We start from the raw sequence: 15,038 nt of genomic DNA, 5'->3' as shown, positions 1-15,038 counted from the left end.
TGAAGGAAACTAAGAATCCGATGCTAGCGGCGCCCACAGCATAGTAGCACACATCGGTTGGGGCTGCTGTGGAGGAAATAAAGTCACCACATCACTTCTGCGCTTGCTAGACTCTCCCCTAGGAGATGGTGCGCCTTGTCGCGGTGGTGATCTTTGTCTCTTTTTTAGTGGCCGGTCGTTTCGAACGGCCTTTGAGTACTTGTTCAACAACTAACCAAAGGTAGGCTTTTGATTTGCAAGCTTTCCCTACACCTTTGGCCGATTAGACTTCCATATGCCCACTTCCGGACGCTTCGGCTTGAAAGTCCGGGGCTAACCACTAGGGCGGTCTGATTGGTCCCCGGAACCAGTCTAAGCGGTCGCTGCAACCGGTCTTACCGGTCTTGCCTGAGCAGCAGACCAGTCTGTAGGATATCCCTCATGTCCCTAGGGTATACGAGCTTTGACAATTATTTTGAAGGTTCTCCCACCACAAGGAGTCTTCTCCTGAACCATTTCTCTTGCCAGAATCTTGTCATTAACAGTTATCGGCCTTTTTCTCACCAATGATCACGTTCTTGCCCTTTGCTCCTTCGGCTTGTTCCGGCCGAATGAGAACCTTTGAGTTTTTCATACCAATGGTGTGAACAGGGAACGGAGCTTTGTCAGTCTTCATCTCCGGAAAGGTCAATCGTCCCTCATTAATGGCCGATTGTACCTATCGACGAAACACATTATAATCATTAGTTGCATGAGATGAAAAATTATGAAATTTATAATATGCGCGCCGCTTAAGCTCCTCAAGCGATGGTATAACATGAGTAATCTTTAAATGTCCAAGTTTTAATAATTCATCAAAAATACGATCGCACTTGGACACATCAAAAGTAAATTTCATCTCTTCTTGCCAATTCTTTTGAGTCAGCTTGAGAGATGCACAAGAACAAGCTTTGGCCGCCGTTGGCCAAACAAACTCAGTGGCATAAACCTCTTTTTCCTCATCGTCCGACAAATCGGAGTCATACTCAACAATATGCATATTTGAACGATGAGGCTTATAGCTTTTTTTTTCTCTTTTGAATCTTACCTCTTGGCTTAAAGCTCTTACCTGGAGCTGATTTATAGAATAATGGTCAAAACCGTCAAACTTTTCTCTATAGCTGGAACTTAAACCAGCAAGAGCTAAATCGGCCAAATCTTTTTCAAAAAGCAACAAATTAAAGCATCGGTTTTTAATATCTTTAAATATTTTAAAATATTCATGGATAGATTCATCTCTACCTTGCCTAACTGATGTTAAATCTGTCAACTTAGTTTCATTGTCCGCATTATAAAAGTGATCATGAAATTTTTGTTCTAATTCATTCAAAGAATGAATTGAATTTGGGGGCAATGAAGAAAAACCAAGAAAAAGTAGTTCCAGTTAAAGACAATAAAAACAAGCAAACGCGCAAAGAGTTACTAGAACCAGCTTCCCCAAGTTGAGCGATATATTGGCTGATATGCTCCCAAGTGGACCGGTTATCATCGCCACTAAATTTTATAAACTCAGGAACACGCCAACCAGTAGGGTAGGGAATCATATCAAAACTGTTAGAATACGGCCTTTGATATAGCCGAGTCCTACCCATATCTAAACCAAGTTTAGATTTAAACATGTTAGCCAGATCTTCTTTCATCCTAGCTAGATCGGCTTCGTAATTCCCCATGGATGTTTGACCAGCAGTAGCAAAACGATGTGTAGTAGGATCAGTAGTAGACATCATCTGTGTAGCATAAATTTGATCAAATCATCCCAAACATCCTGGGGTAAAGCAGGACGAAAAGGTGGTTCGCCGTATGATTTTGTAGTGTATGGTGGTTCAAAACCGGCCAACTCATCTACTCGACCAGAGGAAGCCAAAGAGGGAAGTGGCGCGATTTGTGGTTGAGATGCAGTAGCCATCACTATGGCACCGGTTTGAATGACCGGTCCAGCCGCCAAGGCGACGGTCCGACCGGCCAGAGAAGCCGATCCGATCTATTCGACCATAGTGGGGCCGAACGGAGCCTGGCAGTGGTGATTGCCCTACGAAATAATTCGGCGGCATACGATACTGTGGTCAATTTGTTTGTGCGGCCGAAGAATTAACATTAGGGGTTTCAGAAAAATAATTATGAGTAGCTTTCCTCTTATTGCCTCCCAGTTGCAGATTTAGATCGATCAACAAATCTTGTGTAAGCTTCTGCGACTGTTTGAATCTACTACAGAACGCATCTGCAAACAACCTTTATATTTATAGGCCGGGGAGGACGTACCCCTTCCAAATCGAGTTACAAAAGGACTCTACAAAGCAAAACTTAACTATATTCGGATTACACAGGCCCAGACCGGTCGGCCTCGGCAGATGCCAATATTGGCTGACTACACGCCGCGCTGCATGACATGCTCGGCGAGGCCGGGGGCGCCGCCGGGGCGTCGGGGGCCTTGCCTCGCTGTCCAACCACGCCGCAAGGAGATGGCGGTGCGGGACTGCGTCGAGCTGCTGGGGTACTCCGTCGACGAGCTCGGGTGGGCGCTCGACGCCATGGCCAAGACCGACAACGGCATGGAGGAGCCGAACGCATCCGGGGCCCGCGGCACCGCTGCGGTGGCGGCGCGGCGTGCGGAGGATGACCTCCACGCGTGGCACAGCGGGGTGCTGGGCACCAGGACACCTGCCTCGAGGACTTCCACGGCACTGACGGCGTCGAGGCGGCCGTGGCGCAGCTCTCGCAGCTGGTCAGCAACCTCCTCGCCATTCACAAGCGCCTGCGCAGCATCACATGCCGAACAACGGCATGGGCGGCGGCAGCGGCCCCAGCTCGGAGCTGCCGCAGTGGGTGATGGACATCGAGGATGGCGGCGGCGGCGGGGACGAGGAGCTGCTGCTCAAGCGCGCCGCGCCGGCATCAGGCCGACGCGCGTGGACATCGTGGTGGCACAGGATGGCAGCGGGCGGTACCGGACCATCAGTGAGGCAGTGGCGTGGGTGCCGATCCACAGCAAGGGGAATTACGTGATCCACGTGAAGAGGGGCATCTACCACGAGAACGTGGAGGTGAGGAAGAAGAAGACCAACATCATGTTCGTCGGCGAGGGCATGGGCGAGACGGTGATCTCCGTCAGCCGGAGCTTCTCCGGTGGCTGGACCACCTTCCGGAGTGCCACATTCGGTAAGTACATGACCGTCGATAAAGCTCGCGGCGGCAGAGTTATTGCCATGCATTACTGCCTCGTTTAGTTTCGAAAGGCAGGATGCACGTGTGTTCTACTGTTCTTCCTCCATTGGCCATTGCAGCAAGCTGACATCTCATCCCATGTGGCCATGTCGCCGTCACTGTTGGAGAACGGCTTATTAGTGCCGGTCACAGGACGTATTAGTGCCGGTCCCTGTGGCCGGCACTAAATGGCCGGCACTAACGTGACAGACGTTAGTGCCGGCTACTCTGACCGGCACTAACGTGCGTATGTTAGTGCCGGTCCGTAATACCAGCCGGCACTAACGTGCCCGACCCCGCCCGAGCCCTAACAGCAAGGTTAGTGCCGGCTGATATAACTAGCCGGCACTAAATGTTTTTCTTCTTTATGTTTCTTTTCTTTTTGTTTTTATACGTATGGCTATGCGTATTTCTACCGTATGTGACTACATAGTCGTACTCTTTGCATTGCACAGTATTATTAGAACAGCATATTACACTAACATTATATATATATATATATATATATATATATATATATATATATTCGTCATGTATGGAACACTTAGGAGTTCAAAAGTACTTGAGATATTACAAATTATTAAGCACATCAACTATAGTAATTTATCAGATATTACAAATTACTCTTTTCTTGGGCGACGCTTGTACGGAGATCGCCATGAAATTCTCCCTTAGGATTTATGACTTCATCGAGCAGGAATCCACATATAGCTTCTTGAATTGCCCTGATCCGAGCCATTTCAATGAGTTCTTCTTTCATCCACCAACGCTGTTACATTTTTCGATAAAAACACGAGAATAAAAAATAATGAATTAAAATAATGAGCAGATGTGATTGTGCTCACGTACATTGAATGTCTCCACTATCATTTGCCCTTTTTCACTTGCAAAAGAGTTGATCCACTCGCATACGTAGTATCCACATAAGTTGTTTCATTGGCCCTGTCTCCAACACTATGGACAAATGTGGGTTACGATATAGAATTTTTCTAATGTTTATTGCGAATGACATTAGTAGCGAGAGTATATTCATACTGCAAAATCAGTCACCCAACGAAGAGGCTCGATTTGACCTATGGGCAAGCCTATGTGTTTGCGGAGGTAGCGACTCCATGCAGTATTTACCACCTCGATGAGATCTTGGTACTTTGATTTATCTTGCCTTAACGAGTCGTACACCAAAACCTTGTGCTCCTCAATCCGAATACAAAGCAATATCCAATGAAAGCTGTGCATATACATACACATAACCAATTAATGTTGATTATAGTAGTTATTAAATAGTATTATTAATACGAAGGGATTGAAAAAAAGAGGCTAACAAAAAACAACTCACTGATGGTTGTATGGCAAGAGAATGAAGGGACACATGCTATTCTTACGCAACCCCCTGTATATAACATCGACTATTTCTTCAGGCTTTTGCGCTACCGATTTCTCGTGTATAATATCGGGGTCGAAGAACCCGACGTTATGGAAGTTCTTCTTTCGGCAAATTTGAATTTTTGACCTACAGGACACAAGAAAAACGGGGATCAGTCAACACACAAGGCTAAAATAATAAAACGAGATACAATACTTACATGCACCATACACTCACGAGGGACTTGTGAAGAGCATCTTGATGGTATAAATCGTAAAGTGCTGCAAACTCGATATATACATCATCTGCCCCCCGCCAGAAATGCTCATCTTTAATCCGAGCTGGGAACATCTCTAATTCATTAGCTTTAGATTGCATGGCATACCATTTGTGTAACTCGGCCATTCTCGTTGGTAGGAATGGTAGCAACTCTGGCCATATCAAAGGTTCACCAAGTACAAACTTTTTCTTGCCGCGGGCATTCTGTAGGGCCTCCCCAAGCAATTGAGCCCTTGTTAGATCAGTTTGCAATATCATCCCAGCCATGGTCAACGGATCTCTTGATTCATCGGGACATTCTTCACGCGGCACTATCAACGGAGGGATCGATTGTTTGGACTGCTCTCCGAGCTGGGGAACGGTCTTTGCATTAATACGCCGATTCTTGGGATTGATGTAGCACTTTCTGATCTGCCGATCATAATCCGACTCCCTTTCTTTCTCCTTCGTGGGATCTTTAATGAAGTGTGCCTTTGCAACCGGATCTATTTCTGGCTTCTTGTTCGCAGCCTCCCTCAGTAGCTTGCGCTTCAGCAAGAAGGTTTGAAACGATTCTTCTGCCTCTTCCTCTTTTGGAGCCTTCGCTTTCTTCTTTCTTTGCTGCTTATGAGATGGCTGGACCGAAGGTACCGTGTATGCCTTTTGTCGCTGACTCTGATTCTGTTGTGCGGCTGGTGATGATACCGGAATTGGCTCGCTTTGTGCGGCTGGTGATGGCGGATCCATGCTGCGGTCCCGTGCAGGCGGTGGAGAAGGTGGGCCAACACTAGGATTCCTGTCAGCTGGCGTTGGTGATCTTTGCCTTGAGCACCGAGCGGAATCTGTGGCTGCTTGCACCAATCTTATGTCGCGCTTTGGCCACGCGATCCATGTGTGTACGGCATGTTGTAGTTCTGTTTCTTCAGGACCTATAGGGATCGGGAGGTCCAAATCTTCCCAGCGTTCTTCAATAATTCGGTCAACAAAGACTCTGGCGAATCCTTCAGGAATCGGCTGGCAATGTATTGTCCCGCCTTCTTCTTGGACTTCCGCATAACCCTCAGCACAAACTTTGAGCTTTTTCCCATAAAGAACCAGAAGCTCACATTGGGTCCTAACGGTGATGTCATCAATGGGGTCCCTCGGCCTGTCGGCTTCCAAATTAGGGTGCTCTGTGGAAGCAACACTACTACGACGCTGAGAAGAGGGGCTGATCTCGACATTGGCAGCTGGTTGGTCCGAGCGTTGCCCAACTGCTGCCTCAAGTGACATTATCCGGTTTTCTAGGCTACAGATCTTCTCTGCCACTACTGCCTTGCTTCTCTGCCATGGAACTACGCCCACGCCTCGGGTCCATCCAGTGTGTTCCGCATTCCCAAGAGCGTAAGTCAGCTCGTCATTCTCTCTGTTGGGCTGGAAGGTTCCTTCTTCCGTACGCCTCATTGCGTCGTCGAGTCTTTGGGCAGCCTCTCTTAGTACGTCGCTAGTCACAAACATTCCAGTGTCGGGGTCTAGTGTGCCTCCATGAGCATAGAAGTAATACCTTGCTCGTTTGGGCCAACTCAAGGTCTGCGGTACGATATCTTTTGCAATTAAATTATTTTCCATCTTTTCCCATTTCGGAACAGCAACCTTATAACCTCCAGGCCCAAGTCTATGGAAGTTTGTCTTTTTGCTAGCATTCATTTTGCCTTGAATCGAGGCTGCCATGCTGTCAGCACTGTGCTTGAAATTCACGAATTCATTCCACTACTCTCGTTGCTTCTTCCAGACTTTATCAAAATCTGGTGTGAGGCCCTTGTTGACAAAGTTTGCCACCAATTTTTTCTTGAACGAGCCGAACTGAATTGCCATCTTCTTAAATGCCCATCCCTTTACTTTGTCAGCTTTGCCTAGGGGAAAGTTGAAGTGCAACGACACCTCTTTCCATAACAAATCTTTCTTTGAATCTGGCACGATATCTTCAGGTCGATCAGAGACTTTATTTCTCTTCCAAAGTTTGTACTTTATGGGGACGCTTTCCCTAACAAGATATCCCAATTGATTTACAAATGTCGTCTTAATTTGACCAGGGGCTAGTGGCTCGCCAGTTGCTTCGTTGATCTCCGTGATGGTCGTACATCCTACCATCTTCCTCTTGGAGCCACGTTTCCGTTTATGCTTCGTCGATCCTGATGCCTGAAAGAATCGCAAATTTATCAAGCGGGTTGGAAGCAACTAGTGGACGTCGCGGCAGGTATGTGTAACCTTCATAACCCGCAAGCAAGGGTTCCAGATCGATAATTATTGACTGAAACATGCATAAGAATTTTTAGCTAGAGCACGACTGCTTACACAAGGACTGAAATCATCAACAAAGCTAGCAACATAACACAAATAGTTCGCAGCTGGGCCGCATGTGTCACAAACAATATCTTGCTCCTAACATATATATTGACAAAACATTTATCCTGATGCCTGAAAGAATCACTAAACTTTTATACCTCGGCTTCCTCGACATTTTCTTCTTCCTCCCCACTAATATCTTGCTCCTCGTCGCCATGATAATGCAAGTTTAAAAATTGGCTGCCATCGTTCTCGTCCTCATCAAACTCTGGAGCTATGTGTCCAGTACTACCATGAATGAGCTCGTGCATTAACTCGTCTTGGTTGTCCGTAGGATCCATTTCCACTACCTGAAACAATAAAAAAAACATTAAGTATTTTCTTCCAGTCTTGATTACCTTGCTTTGTTACAAAATCCAAAATTCCAAATGTTTTTTGGCTCTGTTAAGGGCATACTATGCCATGCTTTAATCCTAGGTGAGCTCATGCTCAGCTATGGTGTTATGGCTGTAATTGTTTGTTAGGGATGCAGCACTAAAATTTCCTTCCCTCACAATATGAACAGCAAAGGAATTTCTTTCTCCTTGTGCTGTGTTAGAAAAATTTCTCATGTATCATCATTGGTGCTCGCCAAGCACCAACCAACTAATGCTGTTTTGGCAAAAGTTTGCTCCGTTGAGTTACAATGTTACGTAAGCTACCAACTGCAAAACTCAAGGAATTTCCAACTGCAGAGGACGACAAGGACGGGGCGGCGGGGGCAGGGCAGCGCCAGGGACGAGGCGTCGGAGGACGTCGTGCCGGCGCTGCAGTCGGAGCAGGGGGCGAGGGCGGTGCGGCCGGCATGGCGTGCCGGGCCGGGGAGGTCGACGGCGAACCGCGGCGGCAAACGCGGGCGAGGGCCGGCCGGGGATCCACGCGCGGCCAGGGGCCGGGGTGGCGCGGCGGCGCACGAGTGCAAGCGAGCGAGCAGGGGGCGTGGGCGGGCGAGCGAGCAGGGGCGGGTTGGGCGACGTCGAGGCGGCGGGTTGGGGACGATGTCGATCTGAATTTGGCGAAGGGGGTAATTTGTTGGGGATGGCTCGGTTAGTGCCGGCTGGCATTACCAGCCGGCACTAATGTGCCCCCGTGACGTCAGATGGACACGTTAGTGCCGGTTGGTAAGTCCAGCCGGCACTAACTTGCACAAGTTAGTGCTGGCTGGGATTACCAGCCGGCACTAACGTGTACCATCTGGCGGGAATTGAGAATTGGCCACGCCAGTTCCCAATTACACTAAATTTTTAATATTCATAAATTTATTCATAATAGGCTTAATAATTAGAATAATATAACAAAAATTTATGTCTTATTTTTTTAGCTACACAATAATTATAGTAATTATATCTACATAATAATAATAGTAATTTAAGTAAATTAACGAATATGCAACCATTATCAATTATGTGTAGCGTATAGGGTTTATATGTGTATATGTTTCTGTTATTCATAATAAATTGAAAACATTTCATTTTGATCCATGCAAAAATATTCAAAAAACTTTTCAATAGTAGCCTATACAATGATGTAATCAATTCGCATATTACTTGATTATTTGTTTGTAATTTAATGTTTTAATGCTTCTACTAATGCAAAATTAGTGAATGTAAATAATATTTATACCATGCAAAAATATAATATTATCTGAAGATGATATTATGTCATAATTGGACAAATACTATCAAGAATTGAGATAAATACGATGCGGTGCATTACATTACATCACTGATTGAGAGAATTCAATATATAAATTATATAAAACTACTACTCATTATTATTATCTACTGGAACATTGATAATCTTCCTTTTGACGAAAGTGCCTTGAGCGTGATCACAACATAAGTAAGGTGTGTCCTCTTTGGATAAGAGGATGCTAGGGTCAACGTCAACTGAGAATGGAGGAAGGTTATCAATCTTGTCATAATCTTCCGAATTGTCCGAAATATCCTCAACTCCAACTACTTTTCTTTTTCCAGGAAGAACTATGTGTCGTTTCGGCTCATTTCCAGCCTTGTCTGCTTCAGGCGTCTTATCCGACTTCTTCTTCGGTTTGCTCGACATGTCCTTCACATAGAACACTCGTGTCACATCCTTGGCTAGAACGAATGGTTCATCTTTATATCCAATCTTTTTAAAGTCAACTATGGTCATCCCATACCGGTCCTTCGTTACGCCTCCTCCAGCCACCCATTCGCAACGAAATAAAGGGACAACTATGGGTCCATATTCAAGTTCCCATATCTCCTCTATGACACCATAGTAGTTGTTCTTTTCTCCATTACTGTTTACTATACACATACGGACACCACTGTTTTGGTTGGTGCTTTTTTATCTTGAGCTATTGTATAAAATGTATACCCATTGATTTCGTACCCTTGGTATTGCTGGATAGTGATTGATGGTCCCCTAGCCAGCCATTGAAGTTCTTGATCAACTGTGTTGTTGCCCAATAATTTTCGTCTGAACCAGCCGTCAAAAGTTTTTATATGTTGGCGTGTAATCCATGCAAGATTCTTCTGTGGATTTTCAGACTGTATAATATTCATGTGCTCATCAATATATGGAGCCACCTTGGATGAATTCTGAAGAACTGTGAAGTTTGCTTGGCTGAATTCACTACAAGGGATGTTCACATTACATTTCTTTCCTAGTGTGCCTTTTCCCTTTAGTCGCCCCTCATGGTGTGACACGGGGAGCCTAATCGGATTGAGATCAGGAAGATAGTCAACGCAAAACTCAATGACCTCCTCTGTTCCATAGCCCTTAGCAATGCATCCTTCTGGGCGAGAACGTTTACGCACGTACTTCTTCAATACTGCCATGAACCTCTCGAAAGGGAACATATTATGTAGAAAAACAGGACCCAGGATAGTTATTTCTGTCACAATATGAACTAGAAGGTGTGTCATAATATTGAAGAAGGAAGGTGGGAACACCATCTCGAAGCTGAGAAGACATTCGACAATGTCTTTCTGCAGCTTTATTAGATTATTTGGATTAATTGCTTTCTGTGAAATTTCATTCATGAACGCACAAAGCTTTACAACTGCCAATCTCACATTTTCCGGTAGAACACCCCTCAGTATAACCGGAAGTAATTGTGTCATCAGAACGTGGCAGTCATGGGACTTCATGTTTTGGATTTTCTTCTCTTTCACATTTATTATGCCCTGTATATTTGAAGAGTACCCAGACAGGACCTTGATACTATTCAAGCAATCGAACATACTTTCCTTCTCATCTTTGCTCAGATTATAGCTGGCAGGTTTTAAATAGTGGCGTCCTTTATCTCTCTTCTCGGGTTGCAAGCCTTGTCGTCCAGCTAGCATCCACATGTTGAGCCTTGCTTCCAATGTGTCTTTTGACTTACCATACACTCCCAGAAAGCCTAGTAGGTTGACACAAAGATTCTTCGACAGATGCATCACATCAATTGCGTTGCGAACCTGTAAGACTTGCCAATAAGGTAGGTTCCACATTATAGACTTCTTCTTCCACATTGGAACATGTCCCTGGTCATCCTTCGGAACAGGTTGGCTACCGGGACCCTTTCCAAATACTACCTTCACATCCTTGATCATCGAGAACACACGCTTTCCATTACGGAACAGAGGCTTAGGATGAGTTTCGGGCTCTCCTTTGAAATGCTTCCCTTCGGTTCTTAGGGGGTGATCGGTAGGAAGGAATCGGCGATGGCCCATGTATACGCACTTCTTACAGTGTTTCAAATAAATGCTATCGGTTTCATCATAATAGTGGGTGCAGGCCATGTATCCCATGTTCGACTGTCCCGAAAAATTTGCAAGTGCAGGCCAATCATTGATGCATACAAAAAGCAAAGCTCGGAGGTTGAAAGACTCCTGTTTATACTCATCCCATACATGTACACCTTCTTCTTTCCAGAGCAGTAAGAGATCATCCATCAAGGGTTGCAGGAACACATCAATATCGTTGACATGTTCTTTTGGCCCTTCTATAACACCGGCATCATGATGAACTTACGCTTCAGGCACAACAAAGAAGGAAGGTTGAACATACATAGGGTCACGGGCCATGTACTATGAGCGCTGCCAAACTCACCGTATGGATTCATTCCATCCGCACTTAGAGCAAATCTTATATTCCTTGGGTCGTTGTCAAATTGAGGATACTCTCGGTTAAGGTTTCTCCACTGGGACCCATCTGCTGGGTGTCTGATCATGTGATCCTCCTTACGGTCTTCTTTGTGCCACCGTATCAACTTAGCGTTATCCTTGTTTTTGAAAAAGCGTTTCAGACGTGGTATTATAGGGAAGTACCACACCAACTTTGCGGGAACTCTCTTCTTTACCGGCTGCCCATCAACATCACCTGGATCATCTCGCCTGATCTTATACCGCAATACGCTACAAACAGGACAAGCTTCCAAGTTCTCGTATTCGCCGCGATACAGGATGCAGTTGTTAGGACATGCGTGAATCTTCTGCACGTCCAATCCAAGAGGGCAAACCATCTTTTTCGCTTCGTATGTTGTTGACGGCAGTTCATTACCCTCAGGAAGCATGTTCTTTACAATCTTTAATAGCTCACCAAATCCCTTATCGGTGACACCATTAGTTGCCTTCCATTTCAGCATCTCTAGCGTGGTACCCAACTTCTTCTGCTCCGGTTTGCAACTAGGGAACAACGGTCTTTTGTGATCCTCCAACATCTTCTCGAACTTTAATTCCTCCTTCACAGTTTCACTGTCTTTCTGTGCATCAAGTAACGCCTGACCTAGCTCGTTAGGTGGCTCCTCTTGTGCAACATTTGCTTCACCCTCGTCCATTGGTTCATCTTGAAAGCCACCTGCTTCATGAACCCATGCCCAATCTAGAAGATTGTTATCACCATCGTCATCTTCTTCATTATCTTCCATCGTAACTCCAACTTCGCCGTGTTTAGTCCAAAGGCTATAGTTACTCATGAAACCATTCAAGTCCATAGAGTATCTTTTTTTCGGAATTCCTTTTTATTTTCGCAAACATTGCATGGACAACACATTAAACCCTTTGGCGACCTATTTGCCATTGCCGCCTTGAGAAAAGAATCTAAACCCTGAATCCATGCCGAGGTGCTCCGGCTTCCGTGCATCCATTGCCGGTCCATCTGTACAAATTAAAAAAAAATCATGCTCATTATCCCTAAAAATAGGTTACTATGAAGTAATTCAAAAAAAATATAAATGTGTCATAGGCCACCTATCTAGTAAATTTAAACTAAATAGCAAAATAAATTGGCACAATAACATATACACATGTCACCATGAAATAATTCAAAAAAATCATTCTAAATGTGTGATAGTCAAACTATATAGTAATCATTCTCTAAAAAGCAACAAATTAATTCTACCTTGCTCAAATTAATGAACAAATTAATAAATCATGCACATTTTCCCTCATCCTTAAAATCCTTAAAATTTTGCATAATAACATATACACATGTCCCCGTGAAATAATTCAAAAAAATTACTCTAAATGTGTCATAGTCAAACTATCTAGAAAACCTTCTCTAAAAAGTAACAAATTGATTCTATTTTGCTCAAATTAATGAACAAATCGGAAAATTATGCTCATTTTTCCTCAACCTTAAAATCACTATTTTCTTTATCTAGAAAGCATGAAACAAAGAACAAACACCATGAAAGAAGAGTGGAAAAAGCTACTAACCTTTGGTGCACTTGGATGGGTGAAATCCTCACAAATTTGGGGGAAAATGGGCAGCACCTCCCCTCTAACACGCCATGAGAGAGAGGAGGAGCTCGGCCAAATGAAATGGTCGGGCTGGGGAAGAAGGAGTGCTTGGTATATACAGGGCAATTTAGTGCCGGCTGGTGACTCGAGCCGGCACTAAGTGTGGACTTTTAGTGATAGTCAAACTATATAGTAATCATTCTCTAAAAAGCAATAAATCAATTCTACCTTGCTCAAATTAATAAATCATGCCCATTTTCCCTCATCCTTAAAATCCTTAAAATTTTGCATAATAACATATACACATGTCCCCGTGAAATAATTCAAAAAAATTACTCTAAATGTGTTATAGTCAAACTATCTAGAAAACCTTCTCTAAAAAGTAACAAATCGATTCTATTTTGCTCAAATTAATGAACAAATCGGAAAATTATGCTCATTTTTCCTCAACCTTAAAATCACTATTTTCTTTATCTAGAAAGCATGAAACAAAGAATAAACACCGTGAAAGAAGAATGGAAGAAGCTACTAACCTTTGGTCCACTTGGATGGTGAAATCCTCACAAATTTGGGGGAAAATGGGCAGCACCTCCCCTCTAACACGCCATGAGAGAGAGGAGGAGCTCGGCCAAATGAAATGGTCGGGCTGGGGAAGAAGGAGTGCCTGGTACATACAGGGCAATTTAGTGCCGGCTGGTGGTTCTAGCCGGCGCTAAGTGTGGACGTTTAGTGCCGGCTAAAGCCACCAACCGGCACTAACTTGCAATTGACCAAGTTAGTGCCGGCTAGAATTTCCAGCCGGCACTAACGTGTCTTTTGACCGTTGTGGCATGCACGCGGACCGTTGGGGGCTGGTACGTTAGTGCCGGCTGGTGTTTCTAACCGGCACTAACGTGCCCGCCTTGTACTGCACAGGCACGTTAGTGCCGGCTCCTATTTGACCGGCACTAACGTGCTGGTACCAATATGACATTCTCCAGCAGTGCATCTTAACCTTTGCTCAGCATGCAGCAGTGGCCAGCGCGGGGTTCGTCGCCCGGGACCTGACGATCCGGAACACGGTGGGGCCGGTGGCGCACCAGGCGGTGCCGCTGCGCGTGGACTCAGACCGCTCCGCCTTCTTCTGCGTGGCGGTGGAGGGCCACCAGGACACGCTATACGCGCACTCACTCCGGCAGTTCTATCGCGACTGTCGCGTCTCCGGCACCGTCGACTTCGTCTTCGGCAACGGCTGTCGCCCGGCCAGGCCGGTAGCATCACCGCGCAGGGCCACAGGGACCCAAACCAAAACACGGGCTTCGTCTTCCACGGCTGCGTGGTGGAGACCCGACACCCGACGTTCCTGGTCCGGCCGTGGAAGCCCATCTCGCGGGTGGTGGTCATGGAGTCCTACCTGGGCTCGGCGTGTAGGCCCGCGGGTTGCTGGAGTGGGCCGCCACCAGCTCCGGAGAGCGCGGCGCTCGCCACGCTGTTCTACAGGGAGTGCGGGAACTACGGGCCTGACGCGGGCGTCGCGGGGCGGGTGAAGTGGCCCGAGTACCACGTGATCGCCGATGCCGCCGTCGCCGGCCGGTTCACCGTCCGGCGGTTCATCGACGGGCAGCCCGGCACAGGCGTCACCTTCACGGCTGACCTGTTCAAGAAATGACGGCTGCGACCGCCACTGCCCTGGCGCCATTGCAGACTCGTGGGCTGAGTTCATTTTTTTTGGAAGGGCACACATAATAAGGATACAAATATACATGTAGTAGTATCATAAAGTTCCATGAACTTTGTTACATTTCACGTTGGATTGGTTGTTTCGGCGGGTAACTTAGGGTGGTCTGTGTTCGGCAACTATATAGAAGTGTCTCTTGTGTTGTTGGTGCAGTAAATTAAATTACGTGACCTGATCTGGTGTATAGCCTTTTTATTTTCTAATCAAAGGTAGTGTGGGTCCCATTGTTTGCATATCAAAATATTGGTATATTAAAATATGGGCAAAGGCATAAATTTTGACGTTTGGTTGAGAAAAATTAGCCCACCTAACCAAGTGCTATTCTCAACTTGCCAAGATTCTACTCGAAAAAATTACTCTAAAATTTGATATAGTTGAAAAATTACTCTATATTTTAATATGTCCA

The 15,038-nt window shown here is 45.6% G+C and overlaps 1 pseudogene; it reads left to right on the top strand.

Annotated features, from left to right (window-relative positions):
* Positions 1-2,386: 2,386 nt before the first annotated feature.
* Positions 2,387-14,563, top strand: LOC120674654 (annotated as a pseudogene).
* The last annotated feature ends 475 nt before the right edge of the window (positions 14,564-15,038 follow it).

The sequence above is a fragment of the Panicum virgatum genome, chromosome 5N (genome assembly GCF_016808335.1).
Source record: "Panicum virgatum strain AP13 chromosome 5N, P.virgatum_v5, whole genome shotgun sequence".
Taxonomy (NCBI): Eukaryota; Viridiplantae; Streptophyta; class Magnoliopsida; order Poales; family Poaceae; genus Panicum; species Panicum virgatum.
This window is presented reverse-complemented; position numbering and strand designations above follow the sequence as displayed.